This window comes from Ochotona curzoniae, unplaced genomic scaffold (genome assembly GCF_017591425.1).
Source record: "Ochotona curzoniae isolate NIBS_2020 unplaced genomic scaffold, NIBS_Ocur_1.0 contig_430, whole genome shotgun sequence".
In the NCBI taxonomy this organism is placed as follows: Eukaryota; Metazoa; Chordata; class Mammalia; order Lagomorpha; family Ochotonidae; genus Ochotona; species Ochotona curzoniae.
The window spans coordinates 16,618,773-16,633,864 of NW_024466219.1; positions in this window are offsets into that span (position 1 = coordinate 16,618,773).

The following is a 15,092-nucleotide window of genomic DNA, read 5'->3' on the forward strand; positions in this document are numbered from 1 at the left end:
TGTTTTGAATTTAAGTTCCTGGGTCATTTTGCTCAAATTCCGGGTTGTTTTTATTTTCTTGTTTTCATTGGTGTTGCTCAGAGTTGGCTAACAAATCTAAAATGACGGAAAGATGTTGTCTCACCAACAATGATGTGTGATGTGAGCTGAGAACTGACCTGCAGGCTTTGCAATCCTCAAAGACCCAGGCCCTGTTTTATAAACTAACCATCTTTAAAGTGTGGGACATTCATGACATAAGATACCTGCTCCAGCTAGGAGGAAGAAGGCAAGAGAAGCACTCAACCTTTGTAAAGCATAGTATCTAGATCCTGCATACCATACAGATGCCAACATTTCCATGGGTCACAACTTAGTCAAATCGCTATGTATAACTGCAAGACAGTTGGAAAAAATACCTACAATTGCTGATGGCTTTGTGCCAGCTATAACTGTGGTCTGATTACCAAAGAAGCACGGTAGACAGATATTGAGTTACAAATAGCTAGCCAAGTGCCTCATCAGGCAACTAGAGCATTGTAGTGTATCTAAAGGCATACAGAAAGACTTGCCACAGCCTATGCCTGATTATACCACTGTGACTTTTCCATAGACCAGGTCTAATTTGAAGATTATTCCCACGCACAATTTGGACCTTTAAAAATTTGTTATTTCTAGCCTCAAATGATCTATACAAAGGCTACATTTCTGGCCCAGAGTTTTCTTTGCAAAACATAAAAAAAAGCAACTTAAATACTTTCAGTTGTGCTTGATAAAAATCAGAATCTGTTCATGACACATTGCAGGTCTTGTGAAGCAGCTCTTCCCCCATTCTCCAAAACCTCATGTACACTATAATGTGTGTGCCCCTTTTGTTCTCCCTGCAACTCTTTCCCCCAGATGGGATGGAAGTCCTGATTTTATATTTCTCTCCCTGCTTGCTTACCTACTTTTCTCTAGCTTTCTTTCTGTCCACCTATTGGTTTGAAAAGCAATCAAACCATTGCATCCTCGCTGGCCCTTTGACGCTCTAGGAACATTTCTGGAACAGATCAAATGAATAGTTAAAAAATTTGAAGAGACCACTTATGACTGTATCCAACTCTAGACTCAAAGTAAAACATAAGCCTACAACATCTTTCATTTTTCTTTCTGAGACCTAATCAAGTTTTGTTCTTATTCACTTGACAGCAACACAACTGAGTTTTTGAGGACATAGTTTCCGTATATCGTTTTTAGTGAGTGGATACTGTTATCTTTCATGGGGAAGTATTGGCAAGAAAATAGCATCAGCTTCCTGAAGCTCTCATTGCTCTGAATCCAAATGAAGCCTTGTCTGCAATGACTTACTGTAACACATCCATGATTTATGTCCAGATTGGTATTGGATTCAGATTTTTTCCCTTTTTAGTAATTTCTTGCACAAGTATTCTGCATATGTCTCTACATAAGACACTGAAGAATATGTATTCCACAGGAAGTGGAATATGGAGCCTGGCACAATGGCTCAGTTGCTACATTCTCACCTTGAAAGCACCAGGATCCCATACGGGCACTGGTTGACATCACTACTACTCCACTTCCCATTCTGCTCCCTGCCTGTGGCCTGGGAAAGCAGAGGAGGACACCCAAAGCCTTGAGAACCTGTATGTGGGAGACCTGGAAGAAGCTTCTGGCTCCTGGTTTTGAATCAGCTCAGTTCTGGCCGTTTTGGCCACTTGCGACGGGGGGAGGAGGGAGGTCAACCAGTGAATGGACAACCTTTCTCCTCTGTCTCCCCTTTTCTCTGTATATCTGCCGTTCTGATAAATACTACTACTACTACTACTAATAATAATATGTTGTAGTTTAATAATACTACTCAAAACCTAGAATGAGGCCAAAACAACCTGAGACCAGGTCCAGGAAGAGAGGCTGGTGTCTACTTCCTGGACTGCATCTGACATTCACTGTTTGCATGTACTAGATAGGCTGACTGTGCAGAACAAAACCTTTGGATTGCTGAGACAACGAAGGTGAGGGGAGTTTTCTGCTGTTTCTCTGCCCGGATCTGGGGAGTAGAAGCGTGCAGACCATGCTCCCAGCGTAGGACAAGCTAGTTACTTGAATACTCTCATTCAAGACACCTCTTAATCAGCACAGATACCCGGGTCCCTCTATGCCCCTCCCCATTTTCAAAAGGAAAAACAATCACAGCAACAAAACACTTTCAAAAGCCCTAATTGCTTTTCCTAAAGCCAGTGTCCAGCAGGCACTCCACTTCCCTACTTCTTCACAGAGCAGTGTTTCCCTAGCACTTTGCTTTGAAAAAAGAATCTGCTAAACGTGCATGTGTTTCCTGGCTTTTTATTTCTATGCTAATTCTATACCGAGCTGAGGAAAGACCCCACCAAGCTTCGCCAGTAACAGAGCCCACTGGATTAAGATTTCTGTGAATTTCTGTACATTTTCTAGAAGGCCTTCTGGGATTACCATTTCACAGGGCCATGCAATTTCAACTAACTTTATGTTAACCAAAGCCTTTGTTACAGTTCTCTAAGAAAGTTAGTTGATTTGGGCCCAGCTGCTCCACTTCTGATCTAATCCTCTGCTTACGACCTGGGAAAGTAGTAGAGGCTGGCTCAAAGCCTTGGGACCCTGCACCCACATTGGAGACTCGGAAAAGGCTCCTGGCTCCTGGTTTGAGATTGACTCAGTTCTGGCTGTTGTGTCCACTTGGAGAGTGAACCAGCAGATGGAAGATATTTGTCTCTCTTCTGTAGGTCTTCTTTCCCAATAAAAATAAATACATCTTTAAGGAAGCAGTTAATTACCAGTAAATAGATAGGAAAATGAATGATTGTTATGATCATTCTTAAATGATTCTTGATCATACAAAGTTAATAAGTTATGTCCTTTTTTTATTTCCTCATTTCCATCAAGCAGAAAAGCCCATTTCAAACATCACACAATTTGATATATGGGAGTTACTAACCAGTTTTACATCCAAGGACAGAGTCACTTCAGAACGCTTTTCACTCACTGACTATAGGAACCTCTATTGCTTAAATTCTTCTTTCAATTTTTAGTCTCAATGGTTCCCCCCCAAAATTAATGAGTAAAACCTTTGGCATATATTTACCCAAATGTGGTGTTTTTTTAAGTTCTTGAAAATTATACTTTAGAAAGTGCTTATACTACCAGAATTCACATAACAGTTCAGGAAAAAACAAGTTATAAAAATATCCATAATGTGGTTCACAGTTCATGCCAAATTATCAGTATGCATTTAGGGCGCTAAGGTGAAGTTCCTGGGTGACTGTATTCTTTCTACTGATTCCTTGAGCAGAGACTCGTCCTTCACAGTACTGGGCACAGGGGAGGGGAACATAAACGCAAATGGGGCCCAGGTAGAACTGGAAACAGTTTAGTGCAGCAACATAGTGGAGGGAAAGCACTTTCCTTCACTCACATTCGGTGTCCAGGGTATGTGATTTAATCAAGAGGTAGATTTGGAGCCAGTGCTGTGGCCTGATAGGCTGAGCTTCCGTTTGTGGCACCAGCACCCCCTGTGGGCACTGGCTTGAGTCCAGGCTGTTCCACTTCAGATCCAGCTCCTTGCTTGTGGCCTGGGAAAGCAGTGGAGGATGGCCCAAAGCCTTGGGACCCTGCACCCACATGGGAGACCCAGAGAAAGCTCCTGACTCCTGGTTTCTGGCTGTTGTGGAAAGTGAGGCAGTAGATAGAGCATCTCTCTTTCTGTAGCTCTCTCTCTGCCTTTCAAAGAAAAAGAAATTAAACCTTAAGGACATAGATGAACAGATGAAACTGTGTGTAATGTGACTGCACATTGGGGAACTCAGACATGAGTACCTTGAAGGAGTGCTTAGAATTGTTTTTTTAAACTATCGTAATGGATGAAGAGGAGAAAGGCACTTAAGGGAAGACAGAGAATTTTTGGAAAGATAAACGAGTTTACAGGAGGTAAGAATGTTCAGGCCTTTCTGTCTCCCTTGGGGTCATAAACCTAGCCTGGGAGGAATCTGAGACTCTGGGAGTAGATCTTCCTCATAGAGGAATCTTTGCCAACCTTAACTCCCACAAGTTGCTGCCTTAGCCAGCTAAGGAAGCTTTAAGAAAGCTTCATTCCTTACCTCCCCACCTCTCCCTCCCCTGCCTCTGTTGAATGTCCAATATCTTTCACTGAAAGTGTCTTGAGAGGTTCTATTACCTTCCAGTAAGAGACTTGCACAATCTGCCTTTCAATGCCTTATTCTTTTTTTAAAAAAAATGTATTTCTTTTTTTCCGCATAGACTACGATTCCAGTCAATGCTTTATTCTTATGCAGCCAACACACTAATTCAAACTCTACTTTGTCACCTAATTCTCTCTCTCTCTCACACACGTTTACAGTAAGTACTAAGTCTCTTTTCCTACCGGAAGTTCCCATGAGCCTTTAGTCTCAGGTGGGAGGGCACATCCTGAGGCTGGTGTGCTTAGTCGCACCTACCTTATGGTGGATGGAGTACGAGGGGGTCAGGTCTTCTTCCAGGCGAGCGTGGCATTAGAAAGGAGCCGTGCTCTTTCTTCAGCTCAAGCTCGGAGCACCTGAGACAGGGTCTCGTTCTTCAATGAGCTAGTTGAGAGCAATTTGCCTTTTTATACCCACTGGAGCTCCATCTTCAGCTTCTTTTCTATCTGCCCCTTACAAATTAGTGAGGGAGGGCTGAACCTTATCTTGTTTTACACAGCTTACAAGCTTGCAATCTCTGACAACATGTATCCAACAGCAATTAATGTGAGTCAGAATGCTTATGATCTACATCAAAGAACTGTAAAACCTAAAACACTCTTAATACCCTATGTTACTCCGTAATGGGGAGGGAATGCAGAGAAATCTTCCATCTCCCTAAAAAGTGAGAGGAAGACGTGAAATATAGCCTATCAGGATCAAATCTGGTAACTCATAGACAACAGACTCGAGTTGGCACTAGACAATAGTAAAACTATACAGGCATAAGGGGGGAATTGGGAGCGACCCTGAAAGCCTCTTAACAGGAGATTATGCCTATGGAGCAGGGGGGGGAGACCCCAGAGTGGAGCAGGAGGTCAGGAGGAGGCTCATATCCCAACCCTGAAGACTCCCAGATCCTCACCAAGGACCATCAACACGGACACCAAGGACTACATCCCAACCACTACGGAGACCACGGGGAATAGGAGTGCCTTCGGAGGCCGAGAACTCTGAGGTCACCCACCCCCATCTGGAGCCTCCACAGGGGATGGAAGAAGTCCAAACTCTGCCGTGCAGAAATCAGCGTCATCGGAACGACAGCCAGGAGCCCTGAGCGGTCTGCAGAAACAGAAGAATCATAAACTTCCTTCGGGACTAGGGAGGCGAGCTCTCTCTGGTCCTTGCCTGGCTCCGGCTCTGGGTCCCCACCCTCCCTCGCAGTGACCATTAGGATCGCTCCAGAAACCCCTCAAAACAAACAAACAAACATACAAACAAAAATTCTAGAATGGACAGACAACAAGGAAAGCTTAGAATCAAACAGGAAATGGCCAGCGTGGATCCAATCAAGCCTCACTAGGTGGGACACAAAGATTAGTTACGCCTCACTGGGGTATTGGGGATTTCTCTGCACACCCATCCTAAAAAAAAAAAAAATGTTCTGCACCTGAACTGATAACACATGTCTTGCTAGAGTTATAAGCCAGTTCAGACCATCCGAAAAACAACTAAATTCAGCAAAATCATGCTTCAACACGATAAACAAAAAGACGAGACAGCTGAATAGTAATCTATAGCCATTTTGAGGTGTATGGAATCCGGTTGAATATAAACCAAAAATTGAAATGTCTATGAAGAAGTCACAGGATGTAGTTAAGAACCAGCATTTTCTTATTAACATACTATTAAGCAATACCATGTCAATTAATGCCATAAGGTAGTAAATGGTTGATGTTATGTTGGGGCTTTTTTTTTTAAAGATTTATTTTTATTATTTTTTATTGGAAAGGCGGATATACAGAGAGGAGAGACAGAGAGGAAGATCTTCCGTCCGATGATTCACTCCCCAAGTGAGCCGCAACGGGTCGATACTATGCCGATCCGAAGCCAGGAGCCTCTTCTGGGTCTCCCACGCGGGTGCAGGCTCCCAAAGCTTTGGGCCGTCCTCGACTGCCTTCCCAGGCCACAGGCAGGGAGCTGGAAGGGAAGCGGGGCTGCCGGGATTAGAACCGGCGCCCATATGGGATCCCGGGCGTGCAAGGCGAGGACTTAGCCACTGCGCCACCGCGCCGGGCCCGATGTTGGGGCTTTTAATTGATTGGGACGATACTTTGTTGGCTTTACCTTCAGATCAGAGACGGTCTCATCAAGAAATCGTTGAACCCACTAGGATAATAAGATGCTGGACTTTATGGTTGGTAAATACTTCCAATGAAAGAACCTCAACTGAATTTGAACTGTGGTAACGCAGCAAGGTGGAGAAATCCACCATGGGGAAAGGGTTCGGGGAGGGGTGGGGGGAATCCCAGTGCCCATAACACTGTGTCACATAATGCAATGTAATTAATAATAAAAATATATATATAAATTTAAGATAAAAAGCAATGTACAACAAATTATATAATGACTAACTCCTGAGTCATCATAAAAATCAATCCAAATGTTTTCGAGTTCAGTCTGTACAATCTATCTATCCATCCATCCATGTAATTACCCATCTATCTTTCTTCATGTTATGGCACAATTATCCAATGAATAAATGAATTTTTTGGGAAGCTAAAAAAAAAACAAAACACCTTACAAGCTAGTCCGAGTTCACCAGCAAGTCCTGACAGGCCTCGCAGGACTGCTCCTTACTCTAAGTTACACACAATTACATCTCATTAACTAATATTATTAATATTCCAGACATTTCACATTTTGAGGAGATGGCTATATACACAGATATTTTAACACAAATTTTGTTATTTTGCTCATCTCATTAAGCTTCATGCTAATGTGGCAGGTTTGGAGGTGGCACATTCTGATCGCCTTCAGGAAAGGCATGTGAGCTCATTGTGACAAAGACTTGACAGGTAAGTGGGGAAGGATGTAACCTTGAGACTTTTCTGCATCCTTAGCTGTTTTGTATCTATTTTGTTTTTTTATATTTTAAAAAAGATTTTAAAATTTCCATTGGAAAGTCATATTTACAAAGAGAAGGTGAGACAGAGAAAATGGTCTTCCATCTACTGGTTCACTCCCCAGATGGCTGCAACGGTTGGAACTGAACTGATCCGAAGCCAGGAGCCAGGAGCTTCTTCCAGGTCTCCTACGTGGGTACAGGGTTCCAAGGCTTTTGGTCATCCTCCACTGCTTTCCCAGGCCACAAGCAAGGAGCTGGATGGGAAGTGGAGCAGCAGGAATATGAACTGGTGCCCATCTGGGATGCCATGCTTGGAGGTGGAGGATTAGCCAGTTGAGCCAATGTGCTGACCCCTATTTATTATTTTATTAAAACTTAAAATGTTTACGGCATTTGATCCCAGCCTTTGATCACAACGTGGAGAAACCATTCATTGCCTTCCTAGCCGCAAATGAACAAGATGAGACCCCGTGGGAGTCCTAAGGCTGTTTTGTGGCTTTGATTCTCAAGACCAAGAGGTCCCCTGACCTCTCTCTTTGTTCACTGGATTCACTTTGAACTTGAGCCAAATCTTGCCCCAGAGTGGGGAAGCTGTCAGGACCTGCCCAGGTGAGGGCAAGGGCTGGAGGTCTGGAATCAGGAGTAGCTTCCTGCTGGGAAGCAGCGCTTCTGGAGGGACAGGGATGGGCGAGGTCTCTCCTGGGTCTCTCAGTCCCCAGGGCTGCCTAGGTGGCCTCCGTGGACAGAGGAGGCAACACCCTCCTCAGCCTCTGCTGCTGGAGAGAGTTACAGAAGGTGAACTGCAAACTCTGGCAAATATTGACAGAAATCAAGGTCGTGGAGAGACCTTTCGGCACATGTCTGTTAGGGAAGAAAAAATCCTGTAGTTCAAAGGGCGGAGCAACTGGATTTGCATTCCCGGAAACCAGGAGGTTTCTGAAACCCAGCTTGGAAATTGGCAGCTCTTTTGACTGTGCTTTGTGTTTATTCAAGGCCACTCCTGGTGTCAGTTTCCTTCTTCCTACTCATTTCCTTTTGTGGATTTCCTTCCCATTTCTCTCGAGAAACGGAAATAAATCAGTCTAGTGGGAAGGTGGTTGATCTGGTTGTATGTGATGGGGATCTGTTTGGATTCAAGCCAGGCGTCCTGCTGGGTGAGTCCAGCCTGGGGCCAGCAGGTGTCCCCAGGTGCTTGTGCTCAAGAGGCTGTGTGGCTGGTTCCTGCTTTTGATGATCAGCTTTCCTTTGATTCAGCTTATAAGCACTTGAAATCCATTTGTGAGCTGAGAGACAGCAGTCTGAAGTTTTAATGAAATTCAACCTTATGCTATTTCTTGAACTGGGCAATCTCAAATGAGCTGAGCTAATACTTGGTCCTTCATAGGGGTTTAGCTCATCTTTCATGATTCTGCTCTCTAAAATGCTTTCTGTTTACTTTCCCTGTCTCCAGAGTGCAAAAATTGTAGTAAACATCAACAACCCGAGAAGTATTGCCCATTTTCAATTTCAGGGCCACTTTGGTAGGGGGATGGCACGGGAAATTGCTTCCTTATGAGTCAATACCTTGTGGCTGAACTTGAGTGACATTGTTGTTCTTTAGGACATAAAACTTAGCTGAGCCTTGGAAGGGGAGGGACAGGGATGTGCATGGACAGGGAAGAGCACAAGAAGTCAAATCAACAATCATACAAAAAGACTCTGGGCTGGAGAAATCTAGTGAGTATTCAACATGCCACCACAATAATTTGGCTTTCCTTTTGTTTCCAGCCAAGGGTTGTCCGGAACTCCCAGGGGACAGAGTCCCTTTGCTGCAAAGCAGGTGGGTGGGCAGATCTGGGGGGCTTAGTTTCATATCTAGATCAACCACATGATGGGCAGAACTCCTTACCTGGAATGCTTCCACTGCTGCCACCACGAGTAGGCTTTCCACATCTTTGCCCTCAGTATCAATCTGCCATATTTTCACTCGCTCCTTCCTGTAGGTCATGCAAAAACCCTGTTTCTAGCTATGGGCTCAGCTATTTGTCAGTATTAGTTCAGTTTGATTAATAGAATGAATTACATTTTCCAAATGTCAAAACTACTTTCTTCAATGTGATCTAACCTCATTCTGCTATAGACATTTCCTCTGTTTTAGGAAAAAAATATACAAATACACAAAATTGTCAACAAAATGTGACGCAAAAGGGAGAGTCCAGCTCATTGACATTCACTTATTATGCAGATTCATCATAATCAACATGTGTCGAATCTTGTTCTATCTGCAGCCTCAGTAAGTACACCATTTTATTTCACCCATCTTACAACTTTTTACAAAAGATTACTTGTTTATTTGGAAGTAACAGCAACAGATAAAAGAGATATAGAGAGAGGTATCTTCTATCCATTGATTCTTTTCTCAAATGACCACAACTCCTGGGGCTGGACCCGCCAAAGCAAGGAGACAGGAACCCTGTGCAGGCCTCCTGCAGGGATGGCAGAGGCCTAAGGACTCAAGCCACCATCTGCTGCCTTTCCGGGCACATCAGCAGCAAGATGGATTGGAAGCAGAGTAGCTGGGCCTCAAAGCGGCACTCAGATACCGAATGCCAGCAGGCGAATGGGCAGCTGACTCTGCTACACCACAACCCCAGTAAAGGTAGTGAAGTATTGTTGCATCCACTTGACCACTAAAACAGAATGTTACATACACCAGTGACAGTCACAACAAAGTTTTATTACAGTGAGAGGCCTGGACAGACACCCCTTACCAGAGTGCAGCCCAAAACAGCACATTCGCAGGGTTTTTATAGGGACAGTCCACAACAGCTTGAAAGGAGCAATCCACAATAGCCTGCAGGGTGAGGGAGGAAACGCGACACATTCCCTGCCTATCTAGGATTCACAGAAATTGAGGCCATCCGTGCCAAAGGTTACACAGGCCACGCACAGTTTCTTAACCAAGCAAGCAAAGCAAAAGTTACAAAAGCGAAAAGTATTGCAGTCAGCAGTGAGCCATGCCTACCCCATTTTGTTTTGGACTCTACAGTATTCTGTGTCACCTTTATTGTTATTCCATTTCGGCATGACTATGTTATTATACTTTTTACTTCATTCTGTTTTTCTCACACCGGGGGTGGAGCGGGGAGAGGTCTTTCCAGTAGACATGCTTTTAATGAAGAAATAAATGTAGAACAGGCCCCCAGGTCCCAAAGGTGCTGCCCTGAAGATGGCAGGTGTGTAGACAGATGGTGTGGTGTGCCTTCCGGGCGTGCCTCTTGAGCATAGCTGGCCTCACAACTGTCCCTCCTACAGCCACTCCTCCCAGGAGATTGTGGTCCTCCTGGAAACCTAGTCTGTGGCCTTTCTGGAGGAAGTAATTTTACCTGAGGCTCTTCCAGGCATCAAGTGCACATGGTCACTCATGTTTGAGATCTTGCTTCTTGGCAGCACTGCTCCTGGGAGCGACCCAATCTACATCCTCCAGCAGCCCCTCTATTTCCTTGCCGTGACGTCCTCCTGACTCTGCAGTGGATGTTGCTCACTGCTAGCTCTCCCCAGCCTCTGGAAGACAGACTGGTCCTGTTTAAGTTTGCTATGTATGCTAATTAAAGCATCACTCTTCTCTCCACAAAGTATACAAATGTGTGTTTTTTCTAAAGAACTGAAGAATCAAATAACTCAACAAAATACAGTAGTGGGGAAAGACATAGCCTTAGTATAGACCCTTACAAATCTAATTAATACCACATGTTTACTCAGATGGCCTCATCGCCCTCCTTTGCGACCTTGACGTAGCTTCTTTAATTGCCATTTCAATTTTTTACATCCTGCCAACAGACTTGGCAGTTGACTGTCATGGTTTTCTGATAACAAATTGTTTCTCTCTCCTAGCCTACACACAAGGGCTTTGGGAGGGGTATCATTAGCTTTCTGCTCCTTGTCAGAGCTTGGATAAGTGGTACCATCTTGGGTTTTGTGTGATGAACTGCTTCTCCTCCCCCCCCCCCAGCCCACTCAAGAAGTGTGTAAATAAATACTGTGGCTCGGATTTTCTCACATCTCTGTGGTTTATGGGTTGACTCCTCACCCTCCAAAGGGTTTTTCTTTAAAGATGTTTTGCTACACTGAGATAACTGAAGGCTGGGAGTAGGGTGGTGGATTCCATCATGGTAAGAAACACTCCACGACAAAGACAAAAGACCTGTTTCAGTCACCCTGTGAGAGTGGGAAGGCTGAGCACTGTACTGATGCCTGTTCAGGCACCATGTAGTGGGCACGTCGTGAGCTGCAGCACAACCACAGGGAGTGAGCCGAGTGCACTTGAGCCCATGAGTTGGTCCAGGAAGCCTGAGCTCCAGAATGCAATTCTAAATAGGACACAGCTGGATCTTTGGGGTCTACTGGCAACTAGGGCGCTCCTATGTGTCTGTTTTAGCCTGGCACTGGCTCCTGGCACATTCTCAATAGATAACTCTGTGATGTGTGTTAATGTTTTGGAGAGGCTGGCTTTGGCCTGATGTCTATGTATACAGATGGGCTCGTTTGCCACCACTGACACAAATGCCTCCTAAAAGTCCCCTGTTGGCAGGAACCGTCACCTCGGGTATCTCAGAGAGCAAAGTACAGAAACTCAACGCCCAAGATTTGAATGTACTGCTGTAAAAAGCTTTTAAATTCCAATAGGCTTAAAAAATAACCTGAAACAGAGTCATTTTCAAAGAGGCTCTTCTTTGAGTGTATATTTGCTATGGGAAAGTATTAATGACTATACTGAATCCAGGACATGGAGCTTATTCATCATGTTAAACAGTCGGGCCCCCACTCTAACTCCCTGAGGCCCAACGCTGTGCCCTACCTCAATTTACGCCTCTACCTGCTACCCTTTATTGACGTCAGCCTTTATAGCTCATCTCAGTCCTTGAGTTTCATTTAAAACTTTTCACTTCTTCAGTTTGCCTTTCAGAAGAACAGCAGCCTTTGCAAAAACCCAGAGAATCTTGCACAAAGATTAGAGAAGAATAGCTTCACATTGGGAGAACTAAACTATTCTTTGGAGATGAAGAAAGTGGAGCTGGAGGCAAAAATGTTGGCAAAACGCTGGAGTTAAGAAATCTGGTATTGAAGTAATCTGTTAATACATTTTTCTCTTGGTTCTGAAATTGGTTTCAGATTTGTCACCAATTGTCTTCTAATATGATTTTACAGTTATGCAACTGCAATTGTATAATGTACCTTGGTGTCCATGTGCACCTGAGTTATCATATTATGAATGATCAGAATGTGAGTTGGCCAATGTAGATGTCATCTCTTTAGAAACTGGCAACAGTAAAAAGTGGAGAGTTTAATTTCCTGTCTGTAAGGAAAACAAGGAAACTTGGGTCTCAGTTAAGGGTTATGAGGCACAAATATAAGGCAAAACTTAACCTCAGTTTAACCAAAAATTAAGGAACAAACTCAACCTCTTATTTGCGGGAAAATTAGCTCTTTACAATGATCCATCGAGGCAGAACCAGAGTTAGGCCCCACATGGTTTCTGGAACCAAGTAGAATCTTCCATAGTGATGTTCCTGATTGACTTTTGGGAGATTTGAGGTGATGCAATAGACTGAATGCCTTACTTTCTTTTGTATAATGTAGCAAAAGTTCTAAGGGTTTCTATCAGGATGTCATAATGATATGACATGAAAAGCTCCCTTTTCCTCAACCATAACATGTAGGAAATATGGATAAAATATAACCAAAATATCCCAGCTGAATGAAAGAAGGGCAGATCTCTAGGCAAGGTCACTAAGGAGCCCAAGAAATGGGCTCTACAGGGACTTGGAGGCTTTGAGAAGACACAAGATGTGGACACAGAGAGCATTGTCTCAGAACACTGGCATAAATTGAGTGCTCTGCTGAAGGGGGTGAGTGGTGGGGCGTGAGGGGAGGAGTATCCATCTGTAGCAGAAGATCCAAGAATATCATCAAGGAGGCCACTGTAGTATTTGGGTCTTTAAGGGCGAGTGACATTTAGATATTAAAGAAAAGAGTTTAGAGAAATGGTGTAAGAGTCCTAAGCTTTGTTTTAGTCTTTTTACTAAATAAACACATTTGGGGCATTTGGTTCTAAGAAGATGACCATACTTCCTGTCCCTCCTCAATAACCCTTCCACCCTCCTTTCCATCCCTTCACCATTTTTCACAAAGACATGCTTTTAATCCATTCTATATTTACAGGCTTATTTTGTCACTAATCATAATATTCAACAAGTGAAAAGCAGGGAAATCACAGGAGGACAAACAAGGGCTAAAGAAAGCAATCATATCCCAATGTGATCATTTCATTCCAATATTTTTTTTAGTATTCTGTATTAGCTGCTGCATTTCAGAGAAAACCTATGATTTTTGTCTTTTTGAGACTGTCATATTTCACAAAACATAATGGCTTCCAGTTGCATCAGTTTTGTTTCAGAACACAAGATTTCGTTTATTTGCATGGCTGAATATCATTTCATAGTATATGTATATCACATTTTCATTATCCAATCATCTATTGATGAATCTGGATTGATTCTGTATGTTAGCTATCATGAAATGAGCTGCAATAATCATTGGGGTATAAATAGCTCTCTCATATGTTGATTTAATTTCATTTGAGTAAATTCCCAGGGGTGGAATGGTTGGGTCATATGATAAGTATTTTCAGATCTCTGAGGAATTTCTGTAAGTCATAAGATTTCTAAGTAAATCTACTAAGAAGATTAGTCTAATTGGCATAAACTGCTTGTAATCTGAGGAGACCTATTTTATTATTATTATCTGTACTAATAGGACCATTATCTTAGGAAAATTATAAATAACTTATTACCTATCAAATGTTCTCTGGACCTTCCCAGTGCTAATTATGAAGGTAGAAAAAACCTTAAGAGCATAATTTTAAGTAAAATAGCATAATTCCTGAGGGTGCATGATTGCAGTTATATAAAACCCCTATTCTTATGGACAAAGTCTGGACAAAAAATAGGTGCAGATGAAAACAGGGTAGAATGGTGGGATTATAGCACTTACTTTCTTAGCATTTTGAATTGAATTTTTAAATGGTAGTCATTTTTTTAAAAGCATGGTAGGCAGGAGGATGGCACATGTTTAGGGAACAGCACACAGCCTGGATTGGTCAGGATGAAGCATGCAGAGTGGAGACAGAGAAGGCTGCAAAGACAGCCCAACAAGAGATCTGCATCGCTTTGAATGAGAATGTACACATATTTTAATAGGCAGCAAGGAGACGTAGAATTCTTTTATGAAAGGATAGGACAAAATGGGGCAAGAGGGAAGTTATCTCACACCTGCCTGTATCATTTGTTGAAGATGAAGCAAGATTGGGGCAGAAGCCAATTAAAGAGCTTCTGTAATTGTCCACAGCTATGCCTGAATATGTTTCCCCAAAGTGCATTTGTTGGGAGTTCAGTACGCAGTGTGACGGTGTTGCGGGGTGAGATCTTTAAGAGGTGATATTGGGTCATGAGGGCTGTGCTCTCATACGTGGATTTTATTCCATTATCACAAGAGTTGGTTTTCACGAATGTCAGTTCCCAATGTGATGAGTTCAGCTCCCTTCCCTCTCTGTCACAGGCATGCTCGCTTGTGTTTCAATCTTCCACCATCAAATGATACATTTAAAAAAACCTTTTCCCTCAACATTGTACTTCCCATCTGAGATCTGTAAGAGATAGACATTTTTTTCTTTATAAGTTACTCAGGCTCAGGTATTCTGTGAGGATCCTTCACAAGGAATGGAGACATCTACATAACAAACAATAATGACCCCAAACTCGTTTGATGTGTGGAAGTAGAAAAACAAACAAACAAACAACAGACACGAGACACATTGCAAAAGTCCAATTGAAACAACTTGCCAACTGACCCAATCATTCATGAGAGATTGCTAAAACTGTGCATAAACTAATGCATTACAAAACCGAAAAGGACCCTGGGATGGATGTACGTGTAGGGATGAGAGAGAGGAAAAG